Source organism: Vicugna pacos, chromosome 18 (assembly GCF_048564905.1).
Source record: "Vicugna pacos chromosome 18, VicPac4, whole genome shotgun sequence".
Lineage (NCBI taxonomy): Eukaryota > Metazoa > Chordata > Mammalia > Artiodactyla > Camelidae > Vicugna > Vicugna pacos.
In genome coordinates this window covers 36,599,442-36,620,338 of record NC_133004.1, presented here as the reverse complement: position 1 = coordinate 36,620,338, position 20,897 = coordinate 36,599,442, and the positions used below count along the sequence as shown (strand labels likewise).

Sequence of the window (20,897 nt, the reverse complement as noted above, 5' to 3'; positions counted from 1 at the left end):
AGCTCATTATTCTGATTTCTCATTCATATCTGAACTCTGGTTAGAGTTTGCCTGAACAAATACTGCAAATGACCAACTGCATACAAATATTTTTATATTTTGTCATTATGGCTTGCTACTGTACCTTGTGGTACTGTGCCTCTGGGCCCTGGAAAACCTAAGAGCAGTAAAATGGAGTCACAAGAGGAGAAGGGAGAAGCTGCAGTTTTAAGTAAAGGAAAATGGCAAATGCAGGTTGGGATTCATTTTTGGTAGAAAGTCTTCAAATTGCAGGTCTGTGTGATTGCTATTAACTGAAGCATTTTGAAATGACCTGGGCTGGATACAGAAGCACAGGCTGTGAAGATAAACTGTGACTCTTGGTTATATGGGTGAAATCTGATACGTTTAGACTGAATCTGGGACGGGGTTTAAGTCAAAGCCAGGGTCAAGGTGTGATGATTCCTGAGGGATGTCAGGGAAGTCGTTTCCCTTGTCTCCACACCTACACCACCCCACCCCCCAGCACACCACCAATCTACTACCCTCATTTTAGATTTCTGCAGAGTTTCTGATGGCAGGGATATTTTAGAGCTTGAAAAGAGGAATTAAGAGAGTATTGTAGTGATTTGGTAGTTATGCTGAAGTAGATTTTTTTAGGGGGGTTGTTTGCTAGGGTCTCTGTTCAGTTATGCTTACTGGCTAGAGGTGGTTTAGTGAAAAGTTTTACATAGTTAAAAACTAGGGGGAAAAAACCCTAAGAGAATGAAGTTGTAGATAGAACAATAGTTGAACATTAGATTATCACTTGTTTTCCAGCCAAATACTAGAAATTCCAGTGTTCCACCCATTCTCTCTGTACATGCTCTTTGGCAAAAATAGTGAAGGTCCTGGATTTTGCTGTTCTAAGAAATGATTTTATATAGTTCAGGTGAAATTATACTTTTCATTGGGGCAAGAAGAGAAACAAGCATTTGGTATTGTGCATTGCTACATATTGCAAAATTTGCTCCTTCCTCATTTGTTAGGCTGATTAGTTTGATTATCTGTGAAAATTACAGTTTTGAGATTAATGGACAGAGCTACCTCTTTAGAGGTATTAGCCTAAAGTTAGGACCTCAACTTTCTCAGAGCAGTCTCTTGATTTATTTCACTCTAGCCATTGTTGACTGATGTGCTTTCTAAGCCGGGAGTGGCATTAGAGGCACAGATGTTGTCTTTAGAAATGCTGTCGTTCTACCTCTCATTTTGCAAATGAAAACACAGCCCAGAGGGGTTAATTGTCCTGCTTAAGATCACACTGGGAGTTAGAGGCTCTCACTGTTATCCAATGAAACTAGGAGACTGCTTCTCCTTAGTACTTGTATTCCCAAGTACTGGGAACATTGGAATTTTTTCCAAACAAAAATAATACTACAAATGAGAATGATCACCCATGATTGTAAAGCTTCTCATGTTTTCCAAAGAAATGTTCTGATTATTACCATCAAAAACCTAAAGGCATTCTGCTTTCCCCCAGTGAATCATTGGCCTTTCTCTTCCAAGTCCATTAGGCGTTTTTGACACCCCCTCACCTTGGTAATGGGGATATAAAAAAAGAAATAAATATTAGTGTGTTGATAATGAGGGTTTCTCATCCTTGAATGTCCAATGGAAATATAAGATGATTATTTGGATATAAGGTGATCTTAATGTGGCCCCACTTAAAATTTTAACTTTTGTTTTTGATAGAATTTTTCCTGGCAATTCAGAGAGACTCAGAACAACTTACCAACATTGGTAGCAAAACATTTGAAACAAATGAACTTTGGAGTATGGTTGAGTTGAAGACTCACACTTTTCTCCCATACCATACTTTTCTTCTATATTATACTTTTCTTCTGAAAAAGAAAGACTCAAAATATTAAATCCACTTGATGTGTTGGCTAAGGAATCTTGCCTGTTTATTGCTGAACCAGAAAATTTATAACAACTGTTTGTCATGTGTGTATATTTATAGCCATTCATATAATGAAAAGAAGTTTTCATGAGATTGTAATAACATATCAAGATGGATGTAATTAAAACAGAAGCAGATTGACACCCTGAATTAAATGCAAACCATAAACCAGGATACCTGAGCATTGTGCCTTACATATTTGCTGCAAGGGGCAGTCAGCCAAATATGCAAATAAAAAGACATTGATGAATTTCCCTGGGTGTGTATGTGGTTGCAGAGAACCCAGCTATTTTATTAATCTTTTATCAAGCATTGTTTAAATTTGCAGCATCAAAGGAATGTATTTATTTGGCAGACCAAATAGCTTAGGACCAAAAAGTAGAAAATAATAAGGGGAAGACATGATTGATATACTGTCCTATAAATAACACATGCAACTGACAAAGGGGCTGAGTAATCTTTAGATCTGTGCTTGATGTCATTAATGGAGTTGTTAAACCAGGATGTTTGAGTTGAACTTCAGTCAGAGAGGCTGTCTCCCATTTAAAATACAAGCGTATCTCTGGTTACACACTGGACTGATGTGTTGACAAAATTGGTGTAAATCAAATTTTCGTAAATTGGATCAAATGCACCAGGGGCATCTTACTGTGAAAAATAGGAGGCTTTTTTTTTTTTTAAATCGAGTATGATACTCCTCCTCTCTGCAGGGAAGCTGGGATTTTAGTAGAGTGGATCTCTTTAGATGGGCATTTCTTGTCCTGAGACACTGTTCTGCATGTCTTCCCTGTGCTCCTGGAAGAAAGTGACTTAAGATTTGCATTTTCTCTTCAGGTTTTATACCTCGCTTGCTTGGTGCTTCTAGGAATAATTGGTGGTGATTTGAATAAGCCTGCATCGTTCAGATTTCAAAGGTTGGTTTTCGAGTGCTTGCTAAGGAGGGCTTGCGGCTATGAATATGGAATACGATTTCCATATCTGTTCCATTGGGGAGTCCAGACATGTCATAACCACTTCTGAGTCATGATTGTACGGAGAAACTCTAGCTATAATTTTTTTATATGACAGTTCAGTTTTAAAATTGTAAAGGTGCCAAATGCAGGGCTGTATTGTTATTAGGGAAGTCAGTGACATCTGTTATATCTTGTTAACCAGGGAAGGAAAATGCTTTAATCAAAACATCTAATTATGCCCTCTAAACTGATGAAAGATCTTTTGCTAAATTTTTGGAATTGGTCTTAATGGAAGAAACTGGCCTCTACAGGAACTGTGAAGTAAATTTACTCTTTTTATTTGAAAAATACTGTTATCTGTGGTGATATAAGGGTGTTTTAATGTTGTCAAGTTGCTCTTATGCTCTTGAAATACAGCATAAGTCTTGAAAATAGATACTTTGAGAAGTTGTCTAAGCCAGCATGAAGTTTTTATTTTTGTCCTCACTCTCACCCTCATAGCGTATGAAGCCCCAGAAGGAGTTTGTACTTCCAGCTGTGAGCCTAGGAAGATACGTGGTGGCTGAGAGCCACCTGGGAGGGAGCAAATGATAATTACAGGTGAGAGGCTGGGGGATAATTCAGCCTGTGTGCTGGGAGGTGTGATTTCACACCTGAGTGTTGAAACCTGCTGCGTTAGACAGTTGTGTTATTTTAAAGTTAGTTTTATTAATCTAACGTAGAAATGGCCCAGCTTGTTTCAGGTTACCTTCAGTTGAAGGAAGATAACTGTTTTAAAATATTGGATATATAATGTGATTCCAGAGATATTTCCTGTGTTTAAAAGTAGTTTCATATAATATCTGAAAGTATCAAACTCTGTGTTTAACTCAGCATATCTACAACACTTCTAGCTCCCTTATAAAAATTAAGTATTTTGGATCATTCAGACTTCAGACCTATCTAGTAAATCCATCCTTTATCTATATTTTAACCGAGAATTAATTTTATCTGCAGCAATTCTGTTTCCAGAATCACAGATAATAATACTAATAATACATTTATTGATAATCTTAATGTTGGGATATGGATTAGGTCAGAGCAATGCTTTATTTCTTAGCTTTCAGAGTGTTTCACCTTTTTGAAATGATTTACCCATGGATTGAGATCTTAGGAACAACCTGAGGGAGGTTCTGAAGTGTTGACCATGACACAGACTGCTCTGTTTTATTTGGGATCTGGTGTGAAGTTCAAGTGCTGTTATTTTTTTCGTGGTCTGTTATATGCTCTGTCATGGCTTATTGTGTGTCACTTGGGAGTGTGACTGAAACCTTGGAAAAGAGAGAGCCAGAGTTATCTTTCTATATTTCTAATGTATTGTTTTATTTCCTGTTATTCTCTTACTTTAGCCTCTCTACTCTACTTGCATATATCCTTCCTTCTTTGGGTATTTGAGGCTCTCAAATTGTTGCTTCCTTCACTCAGTAATCCATGCATAGTGGGTGCTCAGTCAGTGCTTATTTAGAGTTGACATATTTCCACAAAATTTCTGTGAAAGGACATTTTAGAAAAGGAGGCTACTATTTACTGAGTACTTACTCTTTGCCAGGCATTGTGTTTGGAATTTTGCATTCACTGTTTCATTAGAACTATACAGTGAAAAAAATGAATGATATTCCTGCTTTACAGTTGAAGACACCAGCTCAGGGAGGTACAGTCAATAATGTGCCCAAGGTCAGTACAGGAGAGGCAGGAAATGCAGCGGTTTCTGCCTGACCTGAAAGCTTGCTCTCCTCGCCCCTTTCCACTCTTAATACAGATACATTTTGTGAGAGAGTCTCAAATGGGTCTCTGGTAGACCACATTTGTTTGTTCCCTGTTGCTGCTGAAAACTGTCTTGGTTACAAAGGATTTTCTAGCTACAATAATAGGATTTAGGGAGGGGAGAGTACCTCACCATCTTTTGGGAAGTTCTTTATTTTCTTTTTAAAAGCTGGAGCTTACCATGGGTGGCTGCCACTCATACAGTACATCTGTGGCATATTTGTTGTTGGTTTAATTTTTTTTTCCTTTCTCTCTCTGTCCTTTCACTGTTTTTCCCTGCATTAAAATCTAACCTTTTTCCAGGTCATATTGCTCAGGTAGATTAGCTTTTGTCGCAGGCAAGGGCTCAGCCTCCTAATATTGAGAGTAACTGTGTGCCCTTCCCTGTACTAAATCCTTTCACAAAACTTACCTCACTGATTTCTTACAACAGCCCCCTGGAACGGAAGTATAAATTTGGAGAAGGGACTGGCACCTTTTCAACAGGTCACTGTGTGTATAAGCTTATTTTCTACTATAGATTTGTAAGTATTTTGTCTGGTTTTAAACTATTTTAGGAGGTGGTATTTCTTGTGGCAAGCTACTTCACAGTAAAAGAGACCTTATTACTAGTTTCTTTTTTTAAACTAATAGGTACTCAATTCTTTCTGGTGAAAGAAAATACTAATTAGTTGCTTGCTTTTCTTGATACTTTATCTTGAAGGTGACGAATAGTGCATTATTTCCTCTGTCATTATTTCCTTTCATTATTCTAAGCACATTTGCAAATTGTCCTCTCCCATTCCCTACTCCACCCTGTAGAGGTTTGTTTATGCTACAAAGGGTATGCTAATGAATGGGACTGTTAGATTTGCTTCTTAAGTAAATCTCAACTGTGATTAGAGTACTGTACATTCTTAAGAAGCCCCCTTCTCACCTCCTCTGAGCCAAGCTGGGCCTCCACACAGTTCATCCTTAAGATTTCAGGATTCAGACCTGACTGATGACTACCCCTCAAGGAGTAGTATAACAGACACATGCACACACGCAGTAACCTCACTGCGCCTGAAATTTCGAAAGATTTTGGGTGAATGTGAAGATCAGTCAAAGTAAACTCTTCTCTGAAAAGTCTCTTTGTAAAGAGAAGGGGCAGTTTCTTCTCGAAACTATCATACTCTGAGACCTGCAGTCTTGTCCTTCTCTCTCCAAGTATGTCAGTGAGCACAGTTATCTTTTTCCACATCCAAACTGGAAATACAGTATATTTCAGTTTTTAACTGAGTTTATGATTGTAGGGGAGACCCAAATCAAAGTGTGTCCTTTGAAATTCTATAACTATAAAAATCTGGTGTAATAGGAACCACATCTTTTAAGTCCAGAGTTTTGAAAGCGATCTTTTATACCTGAATTACATACAATTGTGCATTATGAGTTCTGTATTACTATAGAACTGTATTACTCTAGGGCCTGTCCCAGATTGTAAACACTAGGTAGGAACTGTGTGTTTTAAACTTTTCCTTGTGCTGTTCCTTGCCTCTTGGGTGGGCTCACAATAGGGTTATTAATTGTGATGTTTTCAATTAGGGCTGTTAGTGATGGGTGTCAGTTTCACTTCAGGGCAGTGGGTAACCTCTGTTTACTGTTTACAGATAAATATCACCTTAGCATTCCTGTAGATTTTTATATCAGCTGTCCATATTTCACCTGTACTATTATTACTTCATTTAGTATGGTGTACCTGGGATTTAGGACACAGAAAAATATGTATGCTCAGGCTGGTTTAGAAATTACATTGTTGAAATACAGTCCATATGGCCATTGTAAAATGGTTAGTGCTGCATATAATTGCCTTCCCAATGATGTGCTTTGTCATTGCTTCCATCTTCCAAGAAGCATTCCTGTAGCATGCTGACAGCAATGGCGTCATTAGAAAACATATGGATATGCAAAGGCATTAAATTGTCTTTAAAGATTAGATTACAGTGTTAGAGGATGGGTCACCACACTTTCAGTCAATAACTCTTGCTTAGTTCAGCACTGCTAGGCTGGATGATAAGAGATTTGCAAAGTCCTGTTTACTTGTTTGCTGAGTATATTTCATATCTTTCTTGTAATTTTGAGAAAGTGTTCAGCTGTGCGTAAGATCTCATCACAATATTGTAGTTAGCTGGCTTTTCTGGGGTTTTTCTCCCAACTGTTCATGCCTTGTGCACAGTTCTTCTCTAAGATATGATACTCCCTCTATCTGTGTTTTCCTGAATGTAAGTCTAAAGCAGGCTGAGACAGGAGGTCATTTAGATGTAAAAAGAGACTAAGTCGTGGAATCAGGAAGTCGTCAGGTGGGTGCCATGTTGCCCGAATTTATATTCTCCATTGTATAACATCTGTCTCCTTGTGGGTCCACTTACCCCCTTAGAAGCAGTGAGAATTTTGCAGCCTAGGGACTCATTGGTAAATCTTAGAGGCCCAGGGACCATGTAAAAAGACATGGAAAGAGATCTCTGCTTCCCACAACCCCTCTACCGTGTGTTTGTGTGTGTGTGTGTGTGCGTGGCCATCTGGACATGCCTATTGTTTGGTTGTAGATATTTTAGGGATTCACCAGTTCTAAGACATGGTATGCTTTGAATTTTCAGGGTACTTTGTGTAGCTGCCAGTGAATAATAAGTGAAATCACAGAGTGGAAAGTCATTTATCAAATTTAATGTTTCTCTTTGGAGTCTAGCAGAAATAACATGAACTTGGAGACTTTCTGAGCAGTAAGTTACTTTAGAGATCATTTGGAGAGTGGTTTTGAGGCACCTCAGGGGATGCTGAGAAGGGAGGCCCTGACCTCATTCAACCAGAGCTCCACCTTAACCTGTTTTATATATTAAGAGTAAGATTCTCTTTGGGGAGAAAAAGGTATCTGAATTCTTCTGTTTAATCTTTCAGTCAAGAAATAATTATTAGTTGCTTCTGTGTGCCAGGCAGGCACTGTTCTAGGCATAAGGGATGCTATAGTAAATAAGAGAAATAGATATCTGCTCTAATGGGGTTTATATTCTAGCAGGGGCAGGGCCATGATGTAAGTCATAAACAGAAACATAATGTGTTGAGTAGAGACAGGGTTTTTAAAAGTAGGTTAAGGATATGATAGTGAATGAGAATCTGTTATGTTGATGCAGATTTGCAGTTTTATAGAAGTGGTTTAGGTGAGGCCTCTTTGAGGAAGTGATATTTGAGCAGAAACTTGAAGGAAGTTGAGGGAGCAAGCAAGGAGGATAGCCAGGGGCAGAACATTCAAGGGGAGGGGAGAGCAAGGGTGAAGACTTTGAGGGAGGAGTGACTTGATATGTGAGTAACTGTAGGAGGTAATGATGGCTAAAAAGGAGTGAATGAGGAGGAAAGGGGCAGAAATGGGGGAGAGGGACTCCAGGAACTTTGACTTTTAAACCCAAGTGATTTGAGAAGTTTAAAAACAGCCGAGAACAACTGTCCAAAGCCTTCATTTCCCAACTGATAAAGTCTTTGAACTTTCCCCAAATCATCCACCTGGTGTTAGAGCAAAACCAGATCTGAAACTCTGTCATATTCCTTTATGGGAGCCCCCATTTTACCTTGCTGCCAACATTCCAGGCCTTAGGAGCTATGGAGCATCTTTTTTGAGACCAGAAGATTTGTTTCTCCTCTCCTGTTTATGTGGATATGGTTCTCCCAAAAGACATGCTTCAAGAATATACAGAATACCAGTGCTCAGTCACTACAAATTTGAACTAGCTCTGTCCTTCAGTGCCAGAATCAACCACTGTTTTAGTAATAATTCTAATAACTACAGCAACAACAGTGATAATGACGGCTAACACTTATCGAAGGCTCACTGCATGTGATCGTCACTGAACCCAGAGCATTATCATATTCAGCCCTCACAACAACCCTGTAAAGTAGGTAACATTATTATCGTCATTTTAGAGATGATGAAACTGAGGTTCAGAGAAGTTAAATGGTCATGTCGCTAGAAAGTTGTAGAGCCAGAATTTGAGCTGAGACTGTCTAATTTCAGGGCCTGTACTGCCCCCCTGATGAAGAGGAGAGAGGTGGGTTTGTCTCTGGATTAATTTTTGTTGGAATATGCTCTCCCTACCCCATTTTAATAAGATGGTTCTAGAGCTGAGCCGTAGGTGTAATGCTGTCTTGTCACAGCACACTTTGGTGTCTGCAAATGTTTGATTATATGAAGGATTTCACAGCCAGTCTGTCTTAGTCCTGGCAACTCTTCTGATTTTAGGTGGATTGTTGGTTAATACCTCTTGGTCTTTCTGAACTGTATTTAACGGGAACACTTTTCAAGACCTGTACTGTGAAGTATATTACAGAATTCAGACTGGTGTTTTCAAGTCAGCAAATCCATTTGGATTGGTCTTGATTTTTTTTCTCCCCAGTGGACTAAAAGCCCCAGACACCATCAGTGCCAAAACTCCTTGGAATGTAAAATCAGCTTTTTACTACTTGGGCTTTTTGAGGACCGCAGCTTGCTTTAAAACACACTGGTATAAAAAATGTGTGTATATGTGTATATAGGGCTATACAATGTTATATAAATATGGAATGGTGTAAAGCATGATGTAACCAACACCCCCCACCCGCTTTAACAAACCTCAGCACTTGACCATACGTTTCTTAATACTGGGCTATTTTCAGTGTGTATTGTCTGAGGAGGAAGCAAGTCAACTGTAAGCCTTAGAGCAGGGGATTCTCAAACCTAGCTGCACATTAGAATCCCCTGGGGAACTTTAAAAAAGTCACCATATCCATGCTAGGGTGGAGGGAGCTCCCACCCTATCAGCAGAACTTTTAAAAGCACCCCATGGGATTCGGTTGTGCAGTCACGGTACAGAGCTTCTTCTGAAGGACGATGTGTCAGTTTTTCTTCAGTGGGTTTTCTCAGATGTCCAGTACCAACCCATGTATTTGGAGAGCTGTACTCCTAAGCTTAATTTTTCATTTTCTCTGCCAAACTTTTTAATGTGGTCTGCTGTCTAAGATTTTGAAGAGTAATGTCCTGGGACGCTACTCTCCCTCCGTAACTGAGAAAAACTTTGGATAACATTTACGTATTTGTTAAAAAGCATTTTAGAGATTAGGAAGGAGGCAATAGAAATTCAGAAAGGTTTAGAAAGACTGAGAAATTCAGAGGTGTTGGGAGCTTCTGTTGGAAATGTTTGGGATGAGCTGACAGTTGTTATAAAATTACCATACAAGTCAGTGAGGACATAGGGTTTCATCTTGAAAAGCTGGAGTTGCACAGACCTTTAGAGGAAAGCTCTGAGCCGTTGGATGATAGTTGAGGACTTTTTTGGCCTGAGTCACAGCTTTATCAGTAAGATGCAGGGTAAGATGTACATGACCACCAGACTGGCCAGTTCTCTCTGGATACATCTGAGATGGTGACGTCCTTCAGAAGTACTGTCAATTCTTTTTGTTTTAATTTTCTTTGTTGGGGGAGGTAATTTGGTTTATTTGTTTGTTTCTTTGTTTATTCTTAGAGGAGGTACTCGAGATTGAACCCAGGACCTCATGCATGCTAAGCGTGTGTTCTACCACTTGAGCTATACCCTCTGCCTGTACTGTCAATTCTTAATTACGCACGGCCTGATTTTCTGCTGTGGGCCTTAGTTCCTTGGGGTACTCACTCCCCTTCTGCCCACTCTTCCATTCATTTTGATGTCATACTGTTTGGTATGTCTAACAGAGAAAAAGGTGTGATGGGGCTGTAAAAATTCTAGGAGACCCATTAGGCAAAGTGGTTTTCCCTCATTTTGCTTAAATTAAGTTTTTAGGTTCTGAGGATTTTTTTAATAGTTAAGTTTTTTAAAATTGAAATATAGGCAGTTTATAATGTGTCAATTTCTAGTGTATAACATACTGTTTCAGTCATACGTATGCTTCTGAGGATTTTGATTACAAATGCTTTCACGAATGTATTTCTTCAAGGGAGATTAAGTGTTGGGGCATTGAAGTTTGCAGGGACTTTTAGAATCAGTTGAATTTTATTAACAACTTAACATGATGGGAACGAAATAGATCTACAGCTTAAGGTTCAAGTTTAGAGAAAATGCTGGGGAAATAATGATACTCAATTCTCTTTCTGCTTCAAGTAGAATCCCCTAATCCACCTGTGTGCTCATAAATTTGAGGGAAAGGAAAGCAGAAAAGGAAAGATTATTTCTAGGACTCTATACTGGGCCAGGCTATCAGGTGACTTTCACTGGGAAGACTTAATCAGAAGTGAAGCTTAAGTCTGTCACAGTCTTCACAGCAGTCAGGGGATTGGGCACTGATGAATACCACTGGATCCCCAAATAGAGGGAATGCATTAGACATGATGCTTAGAGTCAGTCAGTAAAATAGATCGTGAGAAAAAAATGTCAAGTTTGAGTGAAAACAAAGTACTGAAAAAGAAATTTTACAGCTTTTGGGTTATGTGGAGGAAGAAACCAGTGGTTGGTATAACTTCCTTCGTGGATCATCATCTTCACCAGATATAGTTGTTGACTAAAGAAGGAAAACTAAATTCTATCATGTAAAAAAACTCTTTATACTGTAAGCTCTTTAAAAAGAATTGTTTATGATAATAAAGCAAATAAATTTTTTTTCTTCAGCTTTTGGATTACTAAAGTAGACTGACTTTTTGACTTAAGTGTGTGAAGGGGTGGGTGGGAAATGAGATTTTTTTTTTTGTTACTGTTGTTCAAAGGGTAGAATACTTTCTCTTTCCTAGGTTAGGCTTTCCTGGTGGGTTCAGACATCTGTGGGTCCTTGGGGACTGTGTGTCTAGGTAAATAGAGATTATAGTACTTGTGTACCAGTCCAAATCAACAGGTTTTGGAATAGGGCAGAGATTGCTGAGGGTTCACGGAAGTGAACCAGTTTTGCACCAAAACTCATGTAGAGATACGAGATCTTTTTGTTTCTCCTTTGATTAGAAAGGACATGAAGGTGCTTAATTGTTCATCAATTTTATCTCCACCACTAGCTTAGTATTGATGTATTCAATAATTGTAATGAGAACTAGTAAAATTTACTGAGTGCTTGCTATGTGCCAGGTATTGTTCTAATTGCTTAAATCAATTCATGTAATCCTCACACACTGGTCCTGTGAGGTAGGCACTGCTTGGATCTCTATTTTGTAGGAGAGGAAACAGCTACAGAGTTTACACCCAAGGTCACATAGTGTGTAAGTGGCAAACCCTATACATTCTGACCTCAGAGCCTGACTTGAACCACTGCACCGTAGAACAAATCAATGCTTAAGAGTTTCATACTGATACTGTTTTAATTGGGCTTTTTACCCATTCTTAATCCCTCCTCACTTCTGTGCATGTTTTCAGAGGTGATGTTACACTCCTTAGGCTGTCTCCTCATTACAGATGAGGAAACAGAGATCTAGAAAATTATGTTAGGTAACTGAACTGTAGGACCTAGTGAGTTTAGTGGTAGGACAGTGATGTGGAACCCAAGTTTCCTAATATATAGGTCACTGCTTTTCCCACTGCACTGTACTGCTTCCATTAATTTTTTTAAACTGAACTAAAAATTTATAAATTTGTGTCACTCCTGTGGATGAACTAAATTAAAATAGGTAAGGACTGTGTGATTTTGCCCTAGGGAGTAGGGTGGTAGGCATTTTAGAAAGTAACATTTGCCTGTGGGGTTATCTGACCTACTCCCAAGGACATCTTTCTAGTATTTGGTAGGTTTACTTAAAAGTGGAAAGTATTTAGAGGAAATATAAGAGCCATCTTCATACTTGGATTTTGCATGATTTGAAGATTCCTGGAAGGGCAAGTGTTTTTTTTTTTTCTTTTCTTTTTTTAGATTTAAATTGGAGGTTAAATTTAAAAAAATCTTAATGAGAGGGGGAAAAGGCCTAAAATGCAAGCCTCATTTAGCTACATTTCCTTGTCTGGCAAATAGGACTCTAAAAGAGGGTGGAAAGAACCACCTTGATTCTTGGGGTTTGGCTTTTTGTTTTTGTTTGTGTTTTCTTTTGGTCCTGTGATTCCTTTTGTTGTAACCTCTTTCCTTGGCTAATGCTTTGTTTAAAAACAAGTGCTCTGGTATTCTAAAACAAATTATCCAGCAGGCTCCCTGATTGTGCTCTCAGATAAAAGACTCCGGGGTAGTGCTCTTTCTGTCTTTGAATTGCAGTTGCCTTTGCATGCCCAAAAGCAAAATTCAGCTTACTGCAGAGCTTGCAACCCAGATTAATGTGGTTATCTAAAAGTAGAGGATATAAATTTGAAAGGGGAAATGTGGATTGGGTTTAACCCTTCAAAGCCCTCTAATGGGAAACTTATAATGGGTAGTAGAGTTTTGTCTGGGGTGAGAAACTGGGCTTCAGTTTGTTTTTGAGTTTTTTTGCGGAATGACTTTGGTTGTGTCATTAACGTCTGGAAATCTAAAAACTCAACGACACAGTAATGATAATGGTGAGAATAGGGGCAGGCTCCCAGACTGTGCAGTGGAGAAAGCTCATGTTTAGATTTTGCCAATGACCCTGAATCCCATGTAGCCACAAACTAGTAATTTGATTTCACAGTTTCTATTCTTAAATTTGCAGGATGAGCTTCCCAGTAGGAGTAACTTAGTGATTATAATATGCCAGCTTCCTTTTAGGGGAAATACTGTAATAGTGAGAAAAATATTCATGAAAGCTTTAGCAAAGTATTTTTTGTAATTGCTAAGAACAGCTTTTCAGTTATGAAAGCTTCTGCAAAACTTTTCCAAATAATAACACTTTGTCACCCATGTTGGTTAAGAGAATCTGGATTGATGGTTTCAGATGGTTGCAGCTCACTTTATTCTTGCCTTGTGTGGTGGTTTCCAAACTCGGTTGCACATCTGCACCCCCAGGGTGGCTTGTTAAACATACAGGTTCCTAGGCTCTATCCTCAAGCTACTAAAAGTTAATCCCTGCTGTGTGGCTCTGGTACATTTTTATTTTCACAGGCTTCCCAGGAGTTCTTTTATAGCAAGCCCTGATACGGAAATTTTGGAATCACTATTTTAGAAAAATACTCTTGAGTCTTTTCTTGGGGTGGCAGTAATGATGGTTAGTTTAAAATAATTAATTTCTAAGGACTAAACCCTTTCTGAAAATAAACGTTCATGTACCGTATGTATTGTGAAGTAGAACACATCCTGAAGTAAGTGTAGTGTACAGTGTGGTGGTGAATTCTCAAAAAGGGATCACCCAGGTAACCAGGACCCAGGTAAAGAAATAGAACATTGCATAAAATATCTGATTTTTTTCCCCTAAATATCTGATTTTTATTACATTCCTTAGTTTTCCTCTTCCACCCCATGTCCTCAAACTCCAAGAAATTAGGCATATAAGTAAAGGTTGATAAAACAGTGCAATAAGGTACAAAGGTAAAAAGCATTTTGTACTGGATGCTTCTTAATCATTCTTGTTTTTATAAGTTTTTGGTGATGATAAGTTTTTATTGTTTATATTTTGATTCAGCCTTAAATCAGTTCCTGATAGTGACTGTATTAATACTCACAGCATACATCAAGATTAAGTTCTGTCTTTTCTGAAATCTAATTTGATGGAAATATTCTCATGATAGTTTTAAAAAATGTATGAGGATGGATTACCAGCTGTGGCAGTTATGACTTTGGTAAACAAATGAATCTTGTCATTACTGCCAGGGTAGCCTAGTAAACATCTCAGTAGCTGGAAGTCTTTATCTTGGTACATGAAGAAAGGTTTCTTCTTCATTAACAAAAATAAAAGTTTTGCCCTCCTTTCTATCCACCCCAGAATAATCTCTCCTCTGATTCGTTCCATTCAGAGCGTTTAAGGCTGAAAGTAGTGAAGTTTCCCTAAGGGTTTTTTTTTTCTTGTTTCCTTTTTCTGAAGAATCCTTAGATCCTAAGTGGGAGAAGTCCTAGCTGTATTACACAGCAGGCTAGGCTTGCTTGTTTTCTTTGGTAGGAGATGCTTATGGTGAAGGGACCTGGAGCAAGCCAAGTGCAAGAGCTGTGCTCGGTCAAGGGAGAGAGCTGTCACAGTTGCACATCTGTACTTTCCTGGCAGGCATGGTGGGCTCTGTGGACATACAGCTGACCCCTTCCCCGCCGCGCCTCACAGTCCCCCATCTTCTGTCCAATCTTGGTTATCTCCAGTATCAACTGAGCAGGTGACAAGATTCCAATCACCCTTCTCTGAATGGCTTCCTCTCCTTCCAAAAGTACACCAGAGGCTTATTTTGTTATAGTGCACTGATTAAATAAATATTCCTGTGCGCACAAAGGAACTGAAATCTGTTATGGCACTCTGCAGTTATCTGTCCTCCAGCAGCAGAGTAACTATTGCCCATTTTCTCACCTCCTCACTCCCTTTTACTCTGTCCACCACCTAGATTCTCAGAGGTGCAAGTAATAGATAAAGTATCTGACCTCTGCCTTCAGGCATGTGTGTGAAGCAGGAGGGGTGGTGTCGCACACTTTGGTGCTACACATTGGGTAGTGCCTAAGGTGTATGGATAATAGAAGAGCTTAGGTGATTTAGATTAGAAGACTCTTGCTTTTGGATTGTCAGACCTTTGTCTCTTTCCTTTGACTCTTAGCAGAAGTGGATTCAGGAAGGTCTTTCAAATTATCTTGCCTCTTTTTTAGGAGAAAGGGTGCTTCTGGTGTTGAGTAGTTCTATGTGTCCGGTGTCAGACATGGAAGCCACAGACTCTCTGTGAGACTTGGCCCTATTGTGTTTGTTTATTTACAAGTTCCCTTCAAAAGGCAGTGGCCAGAGGGATCCTTACCATTATTGCAGTGAGCCATAGTGGACAGTGGAATGACAGGAATTCTAGCCATGGTGGTGCTGGTGTGTTTCCATTCTTTTTTGGGATAGGGTGGGGCTGGTTAGGATGAATTTATGTAGATAAAAACCATGACTGATTTAGAAAGTGTTATTTATAATATTTTATGTGTATGCTCTCAGGCACCTCCATAATAGGGGATGATTTGTATGCCAGGTGTAAAATGATGAATACTTCCCTCTTCATACAGGGCATTAAAAAAAAGAGTCTGGGACAGGGAGGAGGGGAAGAGAAGGGGGAGAATGACTGAGAAAGGAACATAGGAAATTAGGCTTTTGGAGAAAACACTATGAATGTTATTTTAGTGTGAAGGAAGTGTCATGCAGAGAGAGTGTGACCAAAGGGAGGTGTTGCAACATTAGCAATTCCTAACATCTACAACTAATAGGGGGACCTCTTTGACAGAAATGAGATGAGTGCTCTTGTGTAGCTATGACTTCAAGAAAACGTGAGAAGCCTAGTATCTGTGTGGATGGCAGGGCCACCTAAGCAGGGAAAACTGTTGGAGTAGGTAAAGTGAAATCTCTTAGTGTGTCTCTTCCAACTGACTGTGGGTAATTAGTTGGAAATGACATTAACCTGAGCTTAATTGTAATTTTGCATGGTAACAATATACCAGCTGTTCACTGTATTCTTTCCTGGTGGTGCGATTTAATTATTTCTTGCTGTCTTTTAAGCTCTAATTTTCTGTTGTGTTTTCTTTTAACCCCTCCTTGCTGCCATGTCCATAGCCCCCGTGGTTTAGCAGTACTGTCATTTCTGCTGTTTTGGTGCCCATTCGGTGCTGAGGGCTTGGGACACTTACGGTTTTGCTGGTCAGTTGGCTTTTTAAAAGGCTACATTGGAAAGTTACCAAGATGAACATGGGTGATTGCAAACCTTGTTGTGTTTTGGGTTCCTCCAAAAGGTTTTAGCTTATGATATAAATAATACGGATAATTCCAGGCCTATCAAATGTGCTCAAAATATCAAGTGAACAGCAGAAAGAGAAGTTAATTACTGAACAGTGATTGCTCTGATACAACCAATTATTGGCTCATTAAATGTTTATTACCTTTTATATGCTCCTTTCCCCCGTAAGGGCAGTTTCTTTTTTAAGTCATTAAAACAGAAATGGGATTTACAAAAAAATTCTGCTTAAAAAATTTCCACAAGACTGAAGTATCAAAAAGGTCTTGTGTGATCTGACAGCTGAATAGCCTGTTTTCCTTTGGTCTGTTGAATTAGTAATTAATGAAATGTATTGCCTGAGCAGAGAAAATAAGATTAGTTTTGCTTAGAAAGAAAACAAAAGCAAAACATTAACCCCTAAATGCAGGTTAATATTAAAGTGCAATATAAGAAGTATAAAACGAGTAGAACTCCTTGAATTCTCTGTGGTAACACTCATTTAATTAATTCATTCATCCCGTTCTTGAGCACCAACATTATGTTTAGAGGGACTGGGGTTATGTAAATACAGAAGGGGCAAGGGGCCCTGTCCTCTTAAGGATTCTGGGTTAGCAGAGCAGTTAAACCAGATGCTTTAGTAACCATTGCTGAAATTTCAAAGCAGTAAGGTTAATGGGCACAGGTACATTTCTGTGGGGCAGGGGTGGTGGTTATGAAGAGAGAACTTACTTTTGGAGGCCGAGGTATCCTGTGGATTAAGAGCAGGGAGAGGGTGGTTATGAAGAGAAATCTTGCTCTTGGAGGTCGTGTTGTCCTGTGACTTAACAGCAGGTTCTCTGGAGCCCCATCATATCCCAGCCTTGCCACTTACCAGCTTTGTGTCCTTTTGCCTCAGTTTCCTTATCTGTAAAAGGGAAAAACAGTAACAGGGTTGTTGTGAGGATTAAATGAGTTATTAAGTGCTAAGACAGTGTCTAGCACATATTGAACATCTTAGGTGGTGGTGTCATTTTTGTGGGATAATGCAACAGAGAATTCTTTCTTAGGGAAAATGGTAATTTAATTGGATGCTGAGGAACGGAAAGATGTTTCAGGCATTTCTTGTATTGTCATGTGTAACCACAGACTTAATTTATAATGCCTACAGTAATGTGTGCTTATGTAGCACCATTGTCAAAAGATTACAAAGGGCATTTACAACTGTTTATTCTCAGAACAGCCTTCTGAAGTAAGAAGACTGTTTATGCACATTCTGCTGAGGTGTGAAATGCTGCAAAGAGCACGGCAAGCCAGTGACTGTTCTTTAATTGAGGTGTGCATGGAGCCTGGGTTTATTATGGGTAAATTAGATCAGTGGAGAGAGGGAAATTTTTATTTTACTCTTTTTAAAACTTTAATTCATAGTTTAAAAAACTTGTTTAGGGGGACAACTGTGTTGTGGTAAATGAATTATAAAGATGTTTTCTTTAGTCTTTAACAATAGTGAAACTTGTATGTTTCTGAAAGTACCAGATCACAGACAGTTGAATTTAGAGGAAGTTTATAATTACAGTGATAATAATGAATATTTATTGAGCACTTACTGTGTTCCAGGCACTATTACTAACTGTCATAACTCTGAGGTTGTCACTCTTAATTATCCCCAATTTACAGATGAGGTACTGAAATGACCAGTCATCTCCCTGAAGTCATGCTGCAGTGTAGATTTGAGGCCCAAGCTCTTACTCATGTTTGCTTTCAGTTGTATAAACCATTTCATTTTGTTTTGTATGTTTTACAACAGCCCTTTGACAAAGTGTATTAGCTCCATGTTTTAGGGAGAGAGGGAAATGGTATATGAGAAGCTAATGGTGCATTATGGTGAGCTTAGTTTGAACTGAAAATTTGGAGATGGCTATTTGATGCTCTTGCATTATTCTAAGCAAGGCACTTTACTTCTGGGCCTAAAATGAGATGATACCCTGTTCCATGGACTCACACAGGGTTAGAGTTTGGAGGAAAACTGGAGTCTGTACAACTCTTTGAGTCCAAGTAATTTTTGTGTAATTTGTACTTAGACATATAGAGATCTTGGACCCACCACTTACAGATGTTTCACCTTACCTAACTTGTCTGAACATATTTTATTGTTTGTAACATGACATTCTAGTTCTAACTCTCCTTAGGTAATATAATAATATTGTAAGGTAATAGTATACCTACTGTCAATGTACATTAGGTAAGTGGAATTCTTCTTAATTGGTATAAAACCAGAAGTCACACAGGAAGCTGGGCCGGGGCTGGAACTCCAGCCTTTTGACTCCCCTCGGTCCTAGTTCCTAGTTCTCTCTAGCATACATGCCATGTGGTTGGGGATAAGGATGATGCTATCATAATGAGATGTTCTCTGACTTACTGTAAATTACCGTCTTGGTTTTTTCTCTGGACTCATAAGGTTGTCATCTGCATGAAATGTAGTGACTCCAGTAAGGAATCTGTTGTTTTCATGAAGTAGGGCCATGGGTAGTAGACTGTGAAGCAACACAGGGCAGGGGACCTGCTGTCTCCAGTTTATACTGTGCAGGCAGCTGGGGTACCTGGCACATAGTCCAGGATCCTAGCATCATTTATTGTGTGAAGGAAGGAAGGACTGAACAGTCTCACTGAGCTGTAGAAAATAGAAATGAGAAGGGGAACAGGATTTTAAAAATTTCACTTTTGTAGGAGAGAGGAAATTGAGGCACCTGATCAGGCAGGTTAAGGCTAGTCTCTTAATCACCAGATCCTACAAATTGGATATAATTTATACCCTTGAAGGTGTTGCATGGCAGTCCCCTTCTGTTAAGAATATATTTGTATTGTGGAACAAAATTTTATGCAGGTCTAAAATTTCTTCTAAATTAGAGCTTATTTATTCCTATTTTGTGGTTTGAGTCTGTGGAGTCAAAACTTGTCAGGAAGGTTTAGCAAAACTGTGCTTCTCATGATGTGGAGATCTCACTGGCAGCTGTGCTAAATAAACCCCTTGCTGTAAACTAGCCACGAGTAAACGTCGGGTTGTGAATCATAGCATGACCTTTCAGGGAAAACAAAACAAACAAACCACCAAACACACTAATCAGACTTTTTTTAGTATCAGGATTGTAAACTCTAACACTTACCAGTTTGTCAGGCCCACTTGGAGCAGTTGAGACAACTTCCTTTCTCTGCTTCTGTTTGTGTAACACACGGATGTTAACAGCATATTAGGGGGAAAAATTAATAAGGCTTTTCTTCCACTGAGTTAAGGTACATCCATGGTTTCCTAATCATCATGGAACTTTATACAAATACAGATTACTGAGAGTCATTCAAGACCTATTGAATCTGAGTCTCTCAGAGGTTGGGACCTAGGAATCTCTTCTGAAGAGCACTCAGAGTGATTATATGATTAATCAGATTTGGAAACCACTGAGAGAACTATGCTATTGTATTTTTCATCCATCCATCTGTTCTTACCCATTTATCCATGTCTTGAGTAGATGAGAATTGGTTATTCATGAAGCAGTGGTTCTTTTAAGAAATGAACATAGAAACCAGAATTAGAACATAATCCCTGCCCCATGGGGTTCAGAGTCTGGCTTAAAAGTTTTTAACTTCGGGTTGAGCTTTAAAGGATTCACAAATGTCCCAAAAGTCATGGGCAGAAGATTTTGTGTACACACGTTTTTCTAGCTTTCATCAGATTCTCTAAGGGGTCAGTGACCCATAAAAGGTTAAGAACCAAGGTCTAGCGCTTGTATAGCTGTTCTAAAAACAGTGGCAGAGGGCAGTGTTTCTTTTGCCACCTACGATGTTTTTGACCTTTTGAGAGTCAATAGCAGTTTGAGAATTGCACCTGTTTTCTGCCCCATTTAAAATGTTTAAAAAGAAGAGAAAACACTACAACACCTGGGTGGTGGTCAGAACAAGACAAAGGGATACAGAGAGTAGCTATTTGGTGAACTGCCTCAGATTTAATGTCAAGGAGTTGCTGACAGTAAAACAGTCCACTGGTCAGTCTGATGGAAGAACCTTTTTAACCAGGATAGCATAGGCAAGGTCCACTCCAGTTTTCTTACAGTATGTAATTAGCTGAATTATAGATTACAGTTTTCACCCCATGGATATGCATAAAAACTAATTGTCTTATTTTTGTTGCATTCAATCCCCAGCATGTCCATTGAATTGCTTAATTCCAAAATAATTTTACCAGCTGTACTGCTGGCTCATCCTTCCTTAGCTCCTAAAATCCCCAAGTAACACTTCGTAACAATTAAATATTAGGTCCATCTTGAACTGCTGCAGAAGTCTTACTTAGCAAAATGCTAGAACCTCTTATTTGTACTATTCTTATCCCTAAGGATAACTTTGTAATTCAATTTTTTAAACATTTGTTTGTTTGGGGAGGGGAGGTAGTTAGGTTTATTTATTTTTATTTTATTTACTTAATTTTTAATGGAGGTACTGGGGTTTGAACCCAGGACCTGT

At 38.9% G+C, this 20,897-nt stretch overlaps 1 protein-coding gene across 5 annotated transcripts in view; it reads left to right on the top strand.

Moving 5' to 3' along the window:
• The window catches only part of AUTS2 (activator of transcription and developmental regulator AUTS2), a 1,022,984-nt gene that overhangs the window by 8,694 nt on the left and 993,393 nt on the right, over positions 1-20,897 (top strand). The gene's annotated exons all lie outside the window — the stretch shown is intronic.